This window comes from Neovison vison, chromosome 7 (assembly GCF_020171115.1).
Source record: "Neovison vison isolate M4711 chromosome 7, ASM_NN_V1, whole genome shotgun sequence".
In the NCBI taxonomy this organism is placed as follows: Eukaryota; Metazoa; Chordata; class Mammalia; order Carnivora; family Mustelidae; genus Neogale; species Neogale vison.
Window position 1 is genome coordinate 38035532 of NC_058097.1, and position 15900 is coordinate 38051431.

Genomic DNA, 15900 nt, shown 5'->3' on the forward strand with positions numbered 1-15900 from the left:
CTGCCTATACCCTTAGATGCCATCCCCCCAATTTCAACTCTGCTAGTTGACTCCCCACGCACAGACTGCAGGATACCCTGGAAGATTCTAGAACCATGGGTGTCAGTGCAGATACAGTCTGCCAGAGATTCTCCAGGGATTTAAGTGTGCCACCCGTGAACTACTGACATTGTCCCCAAATGGCATGATCTGATTCAACTTGGTCTCTTGGAGCCTGGCACTTTCAACATACATTTGACACTTAGCACCTTCCCCTCCTCCCATCTTCGTTTTCTGATTCCCCAAGGTCCTTAAGACTTAACTTAACCTAGACCTTTGATGGAATCAGGATTTAAAATACAATGTCTATAGTGATGTTATTTACCAGGCCAACCTCCTAGCCCCCTGGCTCACTGCTCAATCTGACTTCCACGGTCTGTGTCCTGGGCAGACCCAAGGGAAGCTCACTCAGAATTCTGAAGGTTGGCTAGAATCAAGGGAATTTTTTTTTTTTGCCTTAACTTGGTCATTCTCATTTGTTCCCCAGTTGTTTCCTTGCAGATGGTGATAAGCCTCAGTATTCCCCAGGGAAACCCTGGGGAATCATTCTTGTCAATTCTGTCAGACGTATATGGACCAGCCCCCATCCAGGAGCCAAAAAGTAACTATACAATATTCTGGACAACTACATTTTCCCAACATTTGGCCCCTTTTGTTTCCAGTGGCAAACAAGGTAATATTAGGTCTTTTGGGAACTTTGAAAAAGTAGGGACCAAGTCACGGCTGTGTGTTGTATGGTGAATATATTTATAACCTGAAGGAGAATAATAAAGGCATTGAGGACATCTTACGAAAATTAGCTCTTGCCTTCCCACTGGTAGTTTTATTTCATAACCTGATATTTTGTTTTAATTTGCAGACTTAAAAGTCCCCCAGATTTAGGGATTATGGGCTATCTAACTGATAGCTCTCCTGTGCAGGTAAACACAGCACAAGCCACATTCAGGCCAGGAAGTCCACTAGCTTAATGGATCCCTACTCCTGCAAACCTCACTCAACGTGACCATAACTTTTGCAGATAGGAGCAAGGCCCAAAGCTGACGCTCAGTGTTTGCCCAGTATATTCCAGCTCGGCAGTCTTGCAAAGGAGCTAGAATGCAGAGTTGTTAACTGTATTTGACAACGCTCAGCAGATTTTCTTGGCTTTTGACTAATTTATACAAAGATACCACGAAGTCATCCAGGTTGATCTTACTTTAAACTATATGACTGAGGTAGGAAAATTGCAATTATTAATAAATTACCATTCATTTGTTTTTTTCAGAATATGACCATTCATTTGACAAAAGATGGCTGTGGAAAGGCCTTGAATAACTAACTGTCCCAATGCAGTAAATCAGATTTAAGTCACAAAAATTCTATTTACAAACATGGGGTGGGGTGGGGAGACAAGCTATTATGCAAAGCAAGGCACACCTGTAGCTTTAAGAGAATTCCAGAAAGTTCGCTGGCTGCTTTCTTGCTGGGAAGAGCATCAGCACCCCTGCTTTTGCCAGCCCTTCTCCCCCGCCCCACACACCTTGCTTCTGCCTTGCTTATGAGTTTTATGATCCCTGGTCCAGGTAGTCCTTGTTTTTGTCAGGTATTAAGTGTATCAGGCCTCATTCTGTGGCAAATGACAGAAAACCCAAAACATAGGGAATTCAGGTAACAATGGGAATTTTCCAGGTCACAGAAAGGAAAGCTGCCAGGAAGGGGCTGGTTTCAGGTGTGGCTGGATGCAGGGCTTAACACAAGTAGGCTCATGTCTCCATTTCCGCTCTGTTTTCTGCTGTGTGGGCATCATCCCCAGCCCTCCTTGGTGGCCTCTGCCAGTTCTCGTCTCTGCGCTCCTGGCGTGAGCCTGGGGACCGGACCACAGCTGTCCGGCTACTCAACCACTCCACTGGCGTCTATTTACAAAGAAAATACAAACTTCACTGTGATTGGACCAGCTTAGGTCACATGCCTATTCCCGAACCAATTACAGTGTTCAGAGAGCTAGGATGCACTAATTTGGCTGGGACCTGCAGCAGGAGCCCCACCCTGATGTCGTCGGGGTTAGGGAGCAAAGGCAGGCTCTCCTGCTAGGATAAGGGTTTGATCTGTGAGGACAAACAGATGTTGCCATGTTGACTTCCTCCCTCTGTTGAAAGACCAGAAGAGGTGTAAGATTTTGGGTGGTGGGTGGTTAGGGAGAACAGGACCCCAGGTCTTTAAAAGAATGCTTTTAAGGGGATGCCGGAGGAGGTGAAGACAGCCCGGCTGGCTTCTCTATGGCCAAGGACCAATAGTTCATGGCAGAATGGCCATGTATTTCAGATTCTTCTCCATTTCTCTTTTTTCGGGAATTACCTCTCCCCCCTCTAAGGGCACATCTCTGAACCCACTTTCCCTGGAGTCTTTGAAGGCTCATACACCCTGAGGTGTCCACTGCTGAGAAGGCTGCTCTGTCTCCTCCAGGAGAGAGATGCCTGACCTCAGTAGTGGAGAAAACCATTTAGGGCGGGGAAGGAAACCTCATGGTTGAACCCCCGGCAGGCTTTCCCCCGGAGTTAAGAAAAGCTCGTGCTGGGTGGTGATGACCTTCTGAGCCACTTGAAATTGAGAAGCAGGGGCTCTCCGTGAGAATCCAGATGGGGGCCATGAAAGTGTCCAAACCAACTTCCCACTGAACAGATGGTCCTCTACATATCTCTTAGCATCTTCCTTCTGCTTGAAGAGGGTGGACCTGAAGGAGGCTATTCCCAATCTCCCAGAGCCACTGACGCTCTGTGATCATAGGACTTTACACATCATTGGAGGGTATCTTTATATGGTGGGGAAACTGAGGTCTGGGGCCAGAGGACTTGGTTCTGGTCTACCCTCCACTCCCGAGCCCAAGCAGCCCCACTGGATGCTTTTGCTTCAGTCTTTGGGTTGCAGGCAATGGCCATGCCAATGGCTAGTTTTTTAACCTATTGATATCACAAGAAAAGTTACGAGGAAGAGAATAGCATGGGGGGGGGAAGTAATATAGAAACAAAACCAAAACAAGTACTGCTGCCACAGGAAGCACAATTCTAAAGCAGTAGTTGGGTAATATTTTATGAATCAGTCCCTTTTGATCATTTAAAGACAGAGGTCAGAACCAATCTATTTTGTGTGAGAAGTATTACTTTCAAAGGAGGCATGCGCAGAGGTGCTGATATAATCCAACATGGTAGAGCTTCTAAGGCCCTTGCTTCTACCCTGGTAGAGGAGTCACCAAAGAACTCAACTTTTATCCATTGACCACCATCCAACTAACTTGCCAGCCCAGACTCACCCCAATGACTTCCATCCTTTTCAAGAAGGCAGAAAGCAGGTGTCATCTTGGAGAAGACACGGCAGAGTGGAAAGCCCGGGACAGAGTACTCTGGGGGAGGGGAGGAGTGGCTGTCCAGCGAGGGGGCTGTGAGGATTGGTGATTGCTGAACTCCTGGGTGCAGGGTGGGGCCCTTGGGGGGGGGGGTCTCTGCTTGAACTCCAGCCACGGGGGTCCAGTCCTGGCCAGGCCAGTCCCTGACACTGAGAAGTACTCCAGAGTCTGAGAAGAAGGAAAGGGAGTCAGTGAGGAGAAGCCTTCCGGGCAGCACCGGAGCTAGAGGATGAGGGTGGAGAGGCCCAGAAATTCTGGAGAAGGGGGAAAGGATCAAAGAGCCACAGGCTGCGGAAGTGGCCACTAAACTCTATGGGGGAACTCCTCTGCTTTAGGTAGGCGTCAGGTTTCGATCTCCGCAAGATTCCAAGCCTTTGGTCAGTGGCCAGCGCTCCTTGCATCTCACCTTGACTCCCACCCCCAAGGAGCTCTGTTGCCCAGGAAGGTTTGCATCAGCCCAAGGCAGCCAGCACTAGTCCTCGGGGAACGCAGAGCGCACGGGCGCCGACAGGGGGCGCCGGCGAACCCCCCGCTGGAATCCTCCGCCGGGCTCAGGTCATGGGGCGCGGCCTCCAGGTGGTGGGCGGTCGTTGCCGGGTCGGCTCAGGGCGGCTGAGCCGCACAAAATCTCTGCGGCCTCGAGCGGCGGGCGGTGCGCACCAGCCGAGGTCCCCCAGGTCGCCTGGAGCGCGGCCCTCCTGAGAAGCACGGCCTTGAAAGGCCGCGGGCACCTCGGGCCTGGAAGATGCGCCCTGGCCAGGAGGCCAGCCCTCGGGCCCAAACCCATGGGCATTGCCACGTGCCCGAGGACAGTGCCAGGACCCCAGCTCGGCTCCCTCCCTCCCACGGCCCTTGGAAGGCCGGCGGCTGGAGGGTTAAAAGGCGACTGCCACCCCCATTCTCTTGGGGAGAAAGTGCCTTTTCTCCAAGTCCATATGGCCACTTCCTTTCGACCTGCTCGGCCCTGCTCGCCTCTTTGTCCGAGCTGTCACTTATAAAGAATCACTTGACTTACAATAACAGGTTCAAAAGACGACAGAGTATAATCAGTTGATCCACGAAGAATTGAAATAAAGAACACCCCACTGCTCTGGCTATCATTCCCATAGAGATAGTGATATCATTGATGTGATTGCGATGCTAATTTCTATACAAGAAAAAAAAAAACCCTTGTATTTTGGAATTTGTTCAAAGAGAATTTCAGACACATCGGATTGGAAAATGCGAACTGAATTCCTAAACTTTTGGGGGGGGGTAGGCAGGGTTTTTAAAAAAAAATTTTTTTTTTTAACACCATTACAAAGATTTGAGTGGACTTTAAGAATCCCATAGAACTAGCTGGTTGGGGGAAACACCGTTTTCTCCCTCCCCAAAATCCTGGGCCGAGAGAGACAGACAGATAGATGACAGACAGATAAGGATCGAGAATGCCCTGGGTTTTCAGGACAGAGCCCAAGGGTGCAGGCAGCGGTGACCAGGCCGGGCGCCCACCGACGTCAGGCCTGGGGAGCCGGATCACAGGCAGCGAGGTGCCAAGGCCAGGTGTCAGAGGCAGCGGGGTCCCCTCTGTACCAGAGCCTCTAGTCCAGCCGCTGCCTGACTGCTCCTCTTAGCGTGGAGTTTTCTGTACCTAACCCCACTCTTTCACTGGTTCTCTGCCACTGCCAGTCTCCTTCCACAGGATGGAGTGGGGGGTGGGCGGGTGGGGGAGTGGGGAGTGGAGAGGCTGTGCCCTGCTTTTTCTTTATCTTTGGTTTTTATGTATTGTGGTGCCCTGGTTTAAAACCCACCAGTCATTTTAGGGGAACTCAGATCAGGCAGGCTAGAACAAGTCTTACCTGAATCAATGTTTTAAGTGTCCCTGTGGCTTGGCGTTTGAATAATCAATCTGTCTCCAATGCTTCTTAATCATGCACAACACAGGCCTTTCTCTCTCACTCTCTCTCTCTTTCTCTCTCTCTCTCCCCCCTCCCTTCCTCCCTCCCTCTCTCCTCCATTATTTGTCAACTCTTTTGGATCCTGTCTTTCTGCTATTAACATGCCCCAATGTCACATGCAAGTCTTTTCTTTAAAACAAGCTCCTCATTGGTGTATCTGGATACTTCTTTTATTATTATTACTGAATCTTTTTTTCCCATAATGACACCAGGATCATTATATAATCCCATAACAAAGAGGCTTTTGAGGCACCAGCTTTTGTCAACTCTAGGACAGAGAATCCATAATTGCATTATTCAGCTTTTTCCCCCTTCTTTCCCCCTCTTCCTTGCTTCACAGAATCCTAACCTCCAGCATCACTCACATCTCCACCTTGTTACCTCGCCTTACATTATTTACCAAAGCGTTTGCCTTGAGGACCAGCATTTGCAAAGTTGCCTTAAAAAAGTTATTTTGTTTGATAATTAAGTCCTGGAGCCCACCGCGTGATGATTATTCTGGACCCATAAGGCAGAGAACCTGCGTGACGTTTTTCTCGAAGTTTAATTACCGTATGCTAATTTCCTTGCCTACTACGTGATTAATTAAAATCATATTTTCATAATCATTTGGCACTAGTATTGTTTTAGAATTATCATGATCTTCTAAATAGTGTCTGTAAATAAAGTCGCCTCTAATGGCAGGCGCGGGAGGCGAGGCTGAGGACCTCTTCGTGTTTGTATCGCGGCGATTGGCAACATAACTGCCTTATTTACATTAAATACGCCACAAGGTTACAGCGCGGATCAACGTCATTTGATCGCTGATGACTCCCTTAAACGCCCGGGCTGTGACTGATTCTCCGCGTCCCGCTGTCCACCGAGATTCACCCGGGAGTTTTTTTTTTTTTTTTTTTTTTTCCCCAGAAAAGAAACAGACTTTAAATAGTTTCAGGAGCAGGTAAGAATTAAGCTTTTTCCTCTCCCCCTTTCCGTCTCTCTCTCCTCTCCCTCTGTGGCAATCTCTCTCTCCCTCTCGGCTGGATAAAAAATTCTTTAGTCAAAGGCAGGAATGCAAAGTAGTGACAAGCGAAGGGGCTGATATATGTCTCAGTAACGAGTCTGACAATCAGAATGTAGCTCTTGGAGAATAGATAGATTTTAATAAGTGTGTTTACATGAGCTCAAGGTCAGAAGCAAGCTGCGCTGTGTTAAATGGTTTCTTAGTTGCTAGACAGAGAGAAAAAATGGACGATCACACACCATTCTTTGTAGATTATTATATCAAGGGTTCAGTCTCTGGCTCATCAAAGCTAAATGCCGCAAGACCTATCTAGTTGCTGTGAATTATGCCAGGGCGACAATGGAGAGCGTTTTTAATGGTACAATGCATTTCACCTACCAGATAGGGGGAGGCCGAGCCGGGGATGGGGATGTCTGCTGGGGCTGGGTGATGAGTATCAATGAACGGGGCGATTCTGAAAAGAGGCAGATGAAAATCGAGCCCGCCCTGCCCCGGCTGGGCTGGGAACAGTTCACAGGGCTCTGCCGAGTGGGCGAGCGAGGCGCGCGAGCAGGGCGCCCGTCCCCCCTCAGCCCCGGAAAATGATCAAGTCAATCATGTGGACATGTTTCATTATTCATTGAACACAATCTTTTACAACGCTCCGTTTACGTGCCCGAGTTTGCTCCCGACGCCCGCGTTTCAATGTTTAAGGTAAGGAAAACAAAGGTGGGGGGGATCGCGGGGCGCGGCGCGGTGGGGGTGGGGACGGGGGGGGGCGCGGCGGGTGGGGGGGGCCGGCGTCCGGGAGGTGGCAAAGTGAGTTTGGACTCTTGGCGTGGCCCCCCCGTCCCCTCCCCCTCCCCATCTCGGCGAGGCCTGCCGCCGGGCTCCTTCTCGCCCCATCGCGATTAAAAAATACGGTCTAATTAAATATCCGTGGCTGTGACGTTGGCGAGAGAAGCTGTCAGCGGGGGGGAAAAAAGAGGAAGAAACCGAGAAAGCGGCGGCGGCCGGGCATCGAATGGCGCTAGAGAACTTCGGCGGCGAGCGGGACCCGCGCCTGGGCCGCCGCCTCCCCCGCCCGCGGTCCCGGGACCGTTACTTTGAAAAGGAGTCGCCGGGCCGCGAGCCGCGGGCGCGAGCCGGACCCCGCGCCCAGCTCCGGGCCCAGCCTGCGCCTCCCCCCACCCGCGCGCGGCCCGCGCGCCGCTCTCAGGCCCCGGGAAACTTTCAAAAGGGTCTGGGGGGTGGGGGGAGTCGTCTGGAGAGGGGGAGGCTGGAGCCGCGGAAACTTCTGCTCAAGTGACTTTCCCCATTTTCTCCTCTGCCTGAGACTCGGGCGCTCCTCGCTCCCTTTCTCCCTTCGCCGCTCGCTGCGGGATTCCGGCCCCGCCGCCGGGGGGGAGAGAGGCTAATTTGTAATCATTTTTTTTTCCCCTTAATCAAAGTTAGCTGATGCTTACAGTGTGTCAAACTTGCGGGCGCCAAGGGCCTCTGAGACCTGCCATTTTGTGTTTTCATTGGCCTCCTGTGGCCCGGGAGCCGGGCGAGGCCGAGGCCGGGGGCTCCGCAGGGCCAGGGTGCCAGGGTCCGAACCCGCGACCCCAGAAAAAGGCCTTGATGCCTGCAAGCGCAGGCGGCATCTGCAGCACCTGCCCCGGCCCAGCCCAGGCCCTGGGGCCAAGCCGGGGGCCAAAGATAAAAATAAAGAAATAAGTAACAGGTTTATGGAGGGAACTGAGCCGGCCAGCCCTGGGCTGGAGAAATGAGGCCAATGGGAGTGAGGGAGTGCAGGCGTGGGGGCTCTGGAAGGCGGAGGAAATGCAGGTCTGGGGGCGTTTGGGAACAGTGCAGTTTTGGGGGAACTGATCCACTAGCCCAGATGTATGGCTGGGGGGGGGGAGAATGATCTTTGCTGATAAACCTTTTCTGTTTGCTTCAAGACATTATTTTTTGAAGATCAAGAATTGAGGAAAACAGTCGTAGGCGGGACCGGGATGTATTTTAGGCAAAAAAAAAAGGGGGGGGGGAGCTTTTCTTTGATGATGAGTAGGAAAGTGTCCAGATCTCGACGCGCCCATCTGTTGCAGTTTTGCAAATAATTTAAAATATAGATATCCCTATATAGATAGATGGGTGTACGTGAAGCGGAAGGTGGAAACGCAGGCGCCGGAGAAGTTAGAAAGAAAGAAAAGGGGATGCGGTGCAGAGAGAGATCTGTCCCCACCCCCTCTCTTCTTAACTCTTCTGAGGAAACTCCAGCAGGGCTTTCTTTGGGGACAGGTGGAAAGTTGCCCCCCCCTTCACTTCTGTATTGTGAGCGTTCCTACTGTCCGCCTCTTGGCGAACGTGGACACAGCCCCCGATCATTTGGGGGGTTGGGTAGGGGCGGTGGGGCAGTGGCGAGGAGCAGGGGGCCGAGGAGGGGCAGGGCGGGGTCCCAGCCCCGCGCGCCGGTCGCAGCCGCGGCTGGGTTTTGTTTGCCGGATATTGTTATGTCTAACGAGTGCCTCACAGGAGACGTGATTTGTCAGCCGCCTTCGTTTTCACTTTAGCAGAAAATACGGCGGCTGCGCGGCGTCCTGGCCTGCGGGGCTGGGCGCCGGGTGCGTGCGGGGGCGCGAGTGGGGGCGCCGGTGCGCGCGCGGGTGGGAGCGGGCTGCCGGCCGGGCACCGGCCAGGGGCAGTGGACCGGGCGGGGTGAGTGCGCGCGCGGTGCCGGCCTCCCGCTCCTCCTGCGCCTTCTCCCGGCAGTCGCCGCCGCCGCCGCCGTGCAGTTTAGCAGAAATCCGACAGGGGCCGCGTTTGCTGAGCGCATCCGTCGGCCGGGCAGCCCGACCGGGCCGCCGGGCCCGGCTGGCCGGTGTAGACGCGAGGAGGGGGTCGGGGCGGGGGTGGTGGGGGGAGCGGGCAGGCGGGGAGGGGCACGGGAAGCGAGCTTGGCCTGAGCGCTCGCCGCCCCCTGGTCTCCGGTGTCCCGGGTGTCTCCGGCGAGTTGGGCAGCCCCTGGAGCCCTGGCCTTGGCGCCCCCGCCCCCAGCCAGGGCTTAGGTGAACTTGGGGTGGGGTGAGTGTGCGTGCGTGCGTGTGTGGGTATGGGGGGGTGCAGGGTGGGAACGCACTGTTTTCTTTCCCCGTTTGATATTAGCAACTGGGTTTTTACTTTAAGACCGGCTTTGCTCACTGCTGGGGTTGGGAGGGGGCGATCTTTTCCCATCACTCACATCTTTGTTCATTGTTCACTGAGTGGAAGGCAGGCGACTTAAAGAGACGAAAGAGAGGAAAAACGGGGGGAGGGAGGGAAAGAGGAAAAAGAGGGGGAGCAAGAAGAGGGAAGGACGAGAGGCGTGGGGAAAAGCGCCCCCGCCCTCGCCCGGGTCGGGCTGGACGGTGAAACAGTAAACCCGCGCACGGAGGGTCGCCGGGAAAGTGGACATTACCGCTTTAATTAACTTCGAGATGCTCCGGCGGCGGGACCTGGCGTAGCCGTGACGCGCCCGCATAAATCTGCCCGGCCCGGGGCTGCTTCGAGAACTCGTACAGTAGCCGCGTCAGATCCAGAGCGCGCCTCCCAGTCCGGAGCCCATTTGCATAATTGGATCTTTTTTTTTTTTTTTCCCCCTCCTTCTTCCTCCCTGAAACTTGTTTGAAAACCCAAGTGAACACCGCGACGACCTGCACGCTCGAAAGCGAGTGCCAAGTAAGTGCCCTGCCGTGGCCTCGGCGCGCCCCGGGGTTAGCGCGCAAAGCCGGCCAGTGAGGTGCCCGGAGCCGCGCGCTGCCGGCGGGCCTGGGCTTCGGGAGGCTCGCCAGCGGGAGGACTGACCGCGGCCGCGGGCTCTGGGGCTCCCGGCTGGCAGCTCGCAGAACTTTTTCTTCTCTGTCTCCCGACTTCTCGGGCCAGGTGAGATGTTTGGGCCACGCATGTACCTGTAGCGAGACTCCGGAGGCGACCTCTGGGGCGCGGCGGAGTTGGGCATCTCGGGTCCCGGGCTAGTAGTCGGTCCCCGCCGCCGCCGTGGAGGGCAGAGCTGCGAGCGAGCGAGCGAGCGAGCGAGCGGCGCCGGCTGCTCTTCGCGCCGCTGATGCAGCTCGTTCGCCAAATGCCTCCCCCATTATTCTAAGGTTTGTGATTCTGGCTATGTGTATGTGTCTCTGTGTGTATGTGATCGGCTCTGCTTTAAAAAGAAAAGCAGCCAAAACAAGAGCAGGAAGGGCTTCTCCCTTCGTGTGTCCCCCCATCTCCCCAGCATCGTTTATTTCTGCTGCTCAGAGGAGAGAGTGCAGAGCTTTCCTGCTAGACAGGGTCACCGAGAGATTGACAGTTCTGTTGGAAATGCCATAAATGCTAGAGCCAAAATGGAGCTGCGTTAATAAAATACCAACCCTTGCCTGTCGAGGAAAGTGGTTTTATAGTATTTTAAATTTTATGAAAAATACATAATATATTATTAGTATTATTTACAGTGTTCAGAACCTGGGGGAAAGTCCAATAGCTGGGGAGAAAACTGTAACCCTAGTTCCTGTTTGCCTAGGAACTTGCTGGGGGCTGGGCCCACCACCCTGCCTGGAAGGGGTAGGGACTCAGCTTGTAGCCTGGGGAGTCACAGGGGGGCGCCCCTGGCAGCCCTCTGGCCTCTGCTTGAGGAGAGCCTAGGGCTTCTGGCTGAAGGCTGCTTTAGTTATGATGTCATTCTGATAGCAGAGTGCAAATGTCTCCTGATTCCACCATTAACCGCCTGGCTGATTTGCTTGGTAATGATAGCACTGACGTCCAGCGCCTTGACAAATACAGGCCTGCAGAGCCCTAGGAATTAACTTTTCCCCCCACTGAGGAGGGAGCTAGCTGCCAGAAGTCTCACCACTGGGCCCCTGCCTTTGAACTTTGTCCTGTCTCAGTCCAGACACTGACATGGACGATGGGCCCCTGAACCGAGAGACCCCTGTTGTCCTATAGTTTGGAAAACTTTTATAAGGGTTTCATTTCTGGAACTCCTCTCGTCTGGCAAAACTTGAGTCCAGTTGTCTGGACTTGAGTCCAGGATCTGATGGATGGTGGGGACCCCAGGTAGCTCTGGGGCCACTGCATGGAAGAGGGGATTGTGACACCTGCTTCCTACCTTCAGTCCCTTAACTGTGACTCAATGTTAATATCACTGCAAGTAAACCGGATTTAGTGTGGATTTTTAAATAGTGTACAATGATTTAAGATTTCTTTTGATTTACTGTTCAAATGAAATTTGCATAAATGTGATGAAAATGAACTTAACATCTGGGCATATGAAAAAAGGTTAGTACCTCATATGTCATCTGCAGAGAAAGTCTCTAAAATGCTTTCACCCTAAACTGGGTTCAGGGAGACAGTTCCTGGAGACATAAATGCTAATTATGGAAAACCTGGAGAAAGCGCTTTCGATAAATTTGCATTCTCTTGGACCACTGCTCTGAAAACCCATCTTGTTCTGTGCCTGGAGTGCTTCACTTCTGAGCAGGCTTGAGATCCTCACCACTCAGCAAGTTAACTGCTGGCTGGGGCTATCTTCACGGAAGACTTGGGGCAGGCAGGGAGCGACAGTCACACTGCTCTGATCCGGGCCGAGCCGGAGGCCAGTAACTCCTATGATGGGAGGGGACAGGGAGGTGGCCGGATGTGCAGCCCTACTAACCAGAGTTACCCTTTGGGTCCGAAAGGCAGTGCTGAGATGTAGAACCACGGCCTGCTGAGCCCCGAAAAGCTGAGCGATTAGGCTGTCTGCCCTGCCTTAGGTAACTAAAGAAATTTCCATCAGTGCAGACCTATAAAATCCACAAGCCCATTCAAATGAACTCTGAACTCCATCGTACTTTTTTGAGCAAGACAAGCTTATCTGAAGCGTAAGGAAATCAGAGTTAAACAGCTTTCCCCAGACGTGGCTGCCTTTTGCTCAAAAGTTGGCTATGAATGGCACAGGTGTTTTTAAAGTGCCTTGAATGGAGGGAAAGAAAGACAGCAGTGATGCACATGAGAATATAGATGAACTTTTTTTTTTTTTTTTTAAAGAAGAGGATCCTAAAAGAAGAAAGCAAATAGATTTATTTTTCCAGTTTGAATGAGGACAATTATAGCTTTTTAACATCTTTGGATTTAGTGTTTTTAATAAGCCTTTTAAGTAAGCTGAAATATCAGCTTGCATTTTGTCCTCAGCATTATTTAAAGTGAGACTTGACGCAAGTTTAACAAGAGAAGTGAGCTTTGTCCAGGTCAACTTTTGTCCATGCCGAGGACAAAAGTCCCAAAACATCTCCTCCATAACCTAGAGCAGGTGATGGCTCAGCCCTGCTTTTTCCTGTCTCTGGGGAGGCCTTAGATTTGGGCTGGAGGGACACTTGTGGTCACGTGGCCTTCTCAGGCTGTGCAGTTCGGATTGTGAGGTCTGAAAGCAAGGCACAAGTTCACTGGCATTGGAGAGACTCTATTCTGCTAATAAGGACTCATGAGCAGGGGCTTTCCCTGTGAAACCACACCTGCCCTTCACACTGGCATGTTCCTTCCAGGATGCACCATGGCATGACTTTGGAGAAACAGGGAAAGAAGCAGTCCCAGGGCAAGTCAGGGGAGTGGTGGTGGGCAGGCTCTGCCTGGCTTGTGGGGCTCACTGTGTGTTCTCACTGGTTGAACAGTACCTGGTTGGGAGTTGTTGGGAGAGAGGTCTTTTGTCAAGGAGACTCAGGTCTAGACTGTCTGGGCCACTCTTGGAAGCACTGAATGTCCTCAGAGGGGGAAGGAGCCGAGCTAAGCTCGGGGGTCCTACGTGCAGGCAGGCCGAGGTCTTCCGTCGTGGTGATGCTGGTGTGTATATGTGTGTGTGTGTGCACACTTGTGTGTGCTTGCACATGTGATTCTATGTGTGTGTATGGGTTGGGCAGGGTGCTGCCTGCTTCAATCACCTACACCAGGATGGTTTCCTTCTTGCCCACAACTGTACCACTCAGGGCACATTAGTGAGTTTGTGAGTGTATGTGTGCAGCAGAGGGAAGCATAGGTGCTCGGGATACGGATCCTGGGCAAGGCAGGCCACTTTGTCTAGATTCCTCGCCTAACCCATTTTTTTTCCCCATATGAGGGCAGACATAGATGGACGTCATCTCAGGAAGGTGGACTACTAACCAGCCACCCAGCTGGGTCTCCGCAGTGCCTGGGGGCTGGCACGGGAGGCCTTCCTGCGTAGTTTATGCCATCCATGGGCTTCTGTTGACTTTCTGCAGTGGACCTTCATTGTGCAGAGATCAGCGCTGGTCTTAGCTGGGTCTGTTGGCTACTTGAGGATCCCTACCCACCCACTTTGACTTTTCCAAAATCATTTTAGGTCTTTGGTCTTTTTCTTATACTGGAGTTTTGCAACAGCAAAGGACATACAAACTACATTCCTAGTTTCTGGGTCAGGTTTATCTGCCTAAAAAGAGACAAGATTCAGGGTAAGGCCTTGGGTGGAGTTCACTAGACTAACCCGAGCGTTGATTTCCAAGACCAGGGCTTCTCCGCAGTGGCGCTGTGGGCATTACCCACTTGTGGGAGTCTGTCCTGTGCATTGTAGGGTGCCTAGATGCCAGAAGCACCTTCCAGTTGTGACCATGAGACATTTCCCCAGACATTTCCATGTGTGCCCTGGGGGGAGATGAGGCTTCTTTCCCAGGACTTCCACAAGCCAGGCCTTGTCCTGGCCATCCCCGGGAGCATGGGGAGATTTTACACTCAGCATAGGCTGGTGGGAGACAGAAATAACCCCATACCCTGAGATAGCAGGAAGTTGGGCCCTGCCTCAAACGGGGGCAGACCTAGGGGACCCAAGAGGAGGGAGGACTGGCGTAGTGGAATGATCGTGAGTGGACGGTGTCTGGAGCGAAGGAGTGAGGCTCCACCCTGTTTTCACATAGGCTATACCCTGCACCTGGCTCTGGGGCTGAGAATTTTGGTTCTGGGTCTTCTGACTGCCATATGCAAACCAAGAAGTGGAAAGGTCTTGGTCTCAGGGTTGAGGCTGGGCATCCTGCGGGCAGGATGAAGATAGTGCATTTTTGTCTTTTTGAACATTTACTATGAGGTAGGCATGGGTTTTAAGGACTTTTCCTCATTTAGTCCTTGCACTCTCTCAATGAGAGCTGGTACTGTGTTTGTCCGCAGTCTCAGGAAGGGAACCTCAGGCAGGGAGAGGGGTGGGCAGTGGCTCTAGGAAGGGACGGGACTCAGCCCTCCACTGCCTCCGAGCTTTTCCCCTTCCTGGAGGCGCGCTCCTGGCCAGACCCCTGGGGTTTCCTCACTGCCCCCAAGAAGCTTGTTCGATGCCTTCTGACACCAGGCTAGGGGGCTTTATGGGCAAGTAGAGAAGGTTCTGGCCGGCCAAAACAAGGCTTCTTTCTTCCAGGGGTGGGGCCCTCCAGGTAGGCAGCGGCAGGAACACCACGAAGCTGCTTTGAGGGCATTAAGAGGTGCCGGAAGGAGAACCAGTTTGTAGGGTTTTCACCCCTCTTCTAACCTACCCGTTCTTACTCTCTGGCTTCACAATGAGAAAATTAAGTGCCATTTTGACACGGGAAAAATGATCACCGTAGGCTTGCACTGACATTAACCTGCAAGTTTTCTATCAATGCGTTATAGCTTTGATTACCTGAGCTGTGTTTAGCGGGGTCTTTCATTACCGAGGTGGGCTTGGCTCTCGCTTCTCTCTCTCCCTGCTGGTCCTCCAACACTGGAGCCTGGTCTGCCAGCTCCCCCTGGCTTCACGCTACCTTTTCCATCCATCGGGGACCATCAGCCTCCTTCGTGATTTTTTTTTTTTTTTTTAGCTTTTTGTTGTTTTGTTATCTAATTACACATGCACAAGAACTCCTAACTCAGGGTGAAGTAAGCTCTGTTTCGGTTGTAAAAGCCAACCCATAGAGTGCCTCAAATCGAGATTAATCCCAGAAATGCCCATTCAGCCCTAATCATAATGATGTTCTCACTTGTACATCTGAGGTTCCCACGTAATTCCCACGGATTTGGATGAGATTTGGACTCGTGGAAGGGCTCGGTTGTTGGGCCTTAGGGGGTTTTCTGTAAGTCAGTAAACATTGATGCTTACTGTATTCTGTCGTTTCTGGGCACCTGAGGTGGGAGGGTCTGGGGCCCGTCCACGTACTTGTGCCAAGGGCCAGAGCGTCAGCACCTGTGACGGCGGTCCGTGGTCAGGCCTTGCCTCCTGCCTTCTGCACCTTGGATCCACTATCGTCTTGAGTTCTCTTAACAGCCCAGTGAAGGGCATCACTCAGCAGTTTGGGCAGACTGGGAACTGTGACACTTGTTGAAGCCACCAGGCTTCACCAAGGCCAACAGAGGATTAGAAGCCAGCAGGATCAGCCTGGGAGATGGGGCTGTGCCCCTGGCCTGCGCTCCTGCCTCCCCATACAGCTCTCGGCATGAACAATGGCAAAATCATCCTTTTCTGGGCCTATTCAACTGGTCTTTCACGTGGAAGTTCAAAATGTACCCTCAGACCTGCGACTTGGAGAACACACGTATTGTTGTAAATTCGTTTTCAAGAG

The 15900-nt window shown here is 52.4% G+C and overlaps 1 protein-coding gene across 2 annotated transcripts in view; it reads left to right on the forward strand.

The window, feature by feature from the left end:
- Window positions 1-6159: 6159 nt before the first annotated feature.
- ZNF536 (zinc finger protein 536) overlaps window positions 6160-15900 on the forward strand; it is a 422886-nt gene continuing 413145 nt past the window's right edge. For both annotated transcript variants that reach the window (XM_044256239.1, XM_044256240.1), the window contains exon 1: window positions 6160-6295. The gene's annotated coding sequence lies outside the window, so the exon portion shown is untranslated. The remainder of the gene's footprint in view (window positions 6296-15900) is intronic.